General features: G+C 48.6%; 1 pseudogene across 1 annotated transcript; it reads right to left on the bottom strand.

Annotated features, from left to right (window-relative positions):
- Positions 1-363: 363 nt before the first annotated feature.
- Positions 364-1,125, bottom strand: LOC311178879 (small ribosomal subunit protein uS5-like; annotated as a pseudogene). The gene has a single exon. The product of its transcript is annotated as a small ribosomal subunit protein uS5-like (transcript).
- Between the last annotated feature and the right edge of the window lie 2,534 nt (positions 1,126-3,659).

Below are 3,659 nucleotides of genomic sequence, written 5' to 3'. Positions count from 1 at the left end.
TTGCTCCCCAGGAGGAAAAGCAAGCATTCCTTGACCCCAAAAGGTTACAAGTCCAGAGCCTGGAAGAGCCAGCAGTAAACAGAGGACGGGCAGACTGTCTTTGGAATTGTCTGCTGGCGGCGGAGCAGGCTTCTGTCGGGCAACTTTATGGGGGGGAGGTCAGGGACAACCATTCACATTATATATAAGTTTATCAAATAGCAGTAAAAAGGCATATGCTCTAAATACATTAAAATTTCTTTATAATACGTAACTCCCACTCTGCATCTGTGTCTTCACCCAGGATGAAGGGTTATGCTGTGGTTTCTTTTTCTTTTTCTTTTTTTCCACAGGCATAATTCACTTTATTTCCTGGTATGAAAACTATGTGGTGGCCACAGCTGGCGCCTGGGTTCTCTGCACCGAGACTCTCGTGTGAGTTTTCACCAGGCGGTCAGTGAATTCCTGGTAGGGACAGCTGGTGAGCATGGTCTCTTTCCAGAGGTCGGGGGTGAGAGAGCTGTAGGTCTTGGAGCTGGCATTGAAGGTGGCCTTGGCAGAGTTACCCAGGGTGGCGGTGCCGCCCCTGGCCAAGGCGTAGCGTCATTGATCCTGGCCATCAGCAGCAGCTTCTTGGGCACAGGCGCAGAGAGATGCCAGTGCCCCTGCGGGCAGGCATGAGGCCACCAGCGCGGAGCCACAGCGGCCGGTCACCTTGCAAGGGACGGCGTGGGGCTTGCGGATCTTGTTCCCCCAGTAGCCTCGCTGCACGGGCACGATGGGGAGCTTGGCCAGGACGATGGCCCCTCAGAGAGCAGCAGCTACCTCCTTGGCGCATTTAACGTCTGGCCCGACATGTCCATTATAGTCCCCGATGGCCACCGACGCCTTGAACCTGGCCCGCTGCCCGTCGTGGGTCTGCTGCTGCACGGGCATGATCTTCAAAGCCTCGTCCTTGAGGGATGGCCCCAGGAAAAGGTCAATGACCTCAGATTCCTTGAAGGGCCAGGAGAAGAGGAAGCTGTCCTCCAGCGGCGGGATCTCCTTGTCCTTGACCAGGTGGCCCGGCGTGGTGACCCAGGTCCACTCCTTGTCCTCGGCCTTGCCTCCTGAGCTCCGCTGCCACGACCCAGGCCCTGACCCCATTCCAGGGCCCCCTGGGCCTCCAGCCTGGGGTCACCCTCCTGAGGAGAGAGGGAGTGCGGCGGGGGGCTGAGGGCAGGGCAGAGAGTCGTGCTGAGGTGTGGGGACAGGAGTGAGCAGTTGTCACTCCTCAGCCCCCCACTCCCGTGCAGTCTGAAGGCAATGAAATGGGATGAAGTGCCAAGGACCACTTTTGTGGCTTCATTTGGGCTAACACCTGGATGGAAACCTCTGGAGAGATGTGGGGCATCTTGAGCGCATTTCCAACATTAGAGGGGAATCTGGGGGGTCCATGTTCCCTGCCCCACTGACTGAGGGGGTGCTGTGAACAGGGGCAGCTAGACGGGAGGGAGAAGAGGCGGCAGGAATGCTGGGAGCCCACAGAGGGGAGATGTGGAAGGACAGATGGAGTCGAGACATGTGGTCAGAGAGGTAGAGACCATATGAATTGCAAATGACAAAACTTAAAATGTGTAACGATGTGGTAACAGAAAATGGTAACAATAAGCTGGATGAGAGGCCTGTGAGGCACTTGATGGTGCTTGAGCTTTGTCAAGCCTAGACGTGGTCACTGCTCTGATCTCCCTCCAGGGTCGAGACTTTGCTCTGAGTTGGCCAGGGTGGTCGAAAGTCTCCCCTTGGGTTTTCTCGCCCTCCCAGCCCTTACTCTGCCACCTGCTTAGTGTGTCTCTCTCAACCGTGCCGCCTAGAATTGGAGAATAATCACACACCAGCCATGGACAAAGATAATTACCCCCAAAATCCAGACGATGTGTATGTTTTCCTTCCATCTGCTGCTCATCCGTGAAGCTACTTTTGTCTAGACTATCAAAGAATTTTGTTTCCTGATTATATTGAGTGTTATCACCACCAGCGAGTGTTCCATATGTAAACAAAGCATGTTGAATTTTACATTTATCACCACTATTTATATCTAGTGACTAGAAATTCTTACTGCCATAGCAGCGCAGTCCTGTAAAAGGAATGCCAGGACACACACTTTGCTAGGCTTCACTATCGTTCTATTCTGTGCTATAAGTAAATAAATAATGACATTACTCTTAATTAATACTTGAGCATTGCTTGGTAGTCAACTCATTTTTTATTCGAGCTAAAATTCTAAGCTTACACTGAAAATAGACTTTCACTTTTGTTCTAAGATACTATTGTTAGTTAATTTAAAGTCCTTTCCTTCATCATTGCTGACTGCTGTGGCCTGACATCCATTCTCTAAATGAAATGTGACTTTGATGGATAAACTCAATTAAAGCTCAGGCATTAGATAAGTCAAACAGAGAATTGGACTGATCTTTACCAATCTACCTTAAAAATACAATAAGTATTTCGAAATGAAGCAGTCATAAATTATACTGAAAATATGTTAGTAAAATTGGATTGCAATCGAGATCAATTACTTTATGTAAATATCTGTTGCTGAGTAAGTAGCAGTCCCCTTTAGTATTTTATCTTGTAGATGCTTTTAATAAACAAAATCAGAGAAAACCTGTTGGTTTTACTTTCTTAAAAATGTCTACCTCTTGGGGCTCCCTTGTGGTGCAGGGGTTAAAGTCTCACCATTATCAAGCTATCACCAGCCACTGTAGCCTGAGTTCTATCCCCACCAGGGAGCTACCCACAGGGTGCAGCAGACCTCTCCTGTCTCCCCGCTGCTCCCCTCAGCAGTGTTTTCAGTCAGTCTGCTTGTTCTGCTCCCCACTCTGTCTCTGGTGAATCCTCTCACCCCCATACCTCTGGTCAGTACCCCAGCTTTTGTATACATAAATAAATAAATCTTTAAAAAAAACCGAGGGGCTGAGTAGTCCAGGGTTTCTTTTCTTCTTGTTCGGGGACCTTCTCCAGCACACTCAGGTCAGAAAACAGATCTCTGCGGGCGAGTCTGGAAGTCCTGGGCTCTTCAGCGTGGATCGCAGTGGAGAGGGTGCGAGTTGGCCTCATCAGTAGTGCAAGGTCTATTGAAAACTTTTCACACTGTAGAGCTTCATTTCAAATTAAATTTCAAAAGTCCTACTTGCTTGAGAGCAGTGGCTGTGTGAGAGCTGTCTGGGTCTCTGCATGTGCATGGCTTTCCTTGCAGCGCCTGCTGGTTCTGCAGCGCCCTGGGCTTTCTCAAGCACTGAGCACTTCTCATTAAGCATTTTGAGGTCAGGGTCTTTGTGTTGTTTTTTACTCTTCCTACATTTAGAATTGTCTGTGTTTTATGTTTAGACCAGCTGATGCCTGGCAGGAATTGATATAAAATCATTAAGTGATATTGAATGCATGAAAAATAAGACTAATGTAGAGATCCAGTTAATAGTGTTTTACCAATGATATAAGTAATTATGGTGGATGCAGTCATATGTCTTCATCTCTGAAGAATCTATTTAATAAAGGAGTGTCCCCTCTTGCAAGGTGTTTGTGAAATGCTTTGGACATTGGTCAAGGGCCAATTTCCTGTCACTGAGTATTTATCAAGCCTCCACAGTGAGTCCAGGACAGCGCCTGCTAGGTCTGTGTGATGACGGCTTGACACATCC

The sequence above is a fragment of the Talpa europaea genome, assembly GCF_964194135.1.
Source record: "Talpa europaea genome assembly, chromosome: 10".
Classification (NCBI taxonomy): domain Eukaryota; kingdom Metazoa; phylum Chordata; class Mammalia; order Eulipotyphla; family Talpidae; genus Talpa; species Talpa europaea.
This window is presented reverse-complemented; position numbering and strand designations above follow the sequence as displayed.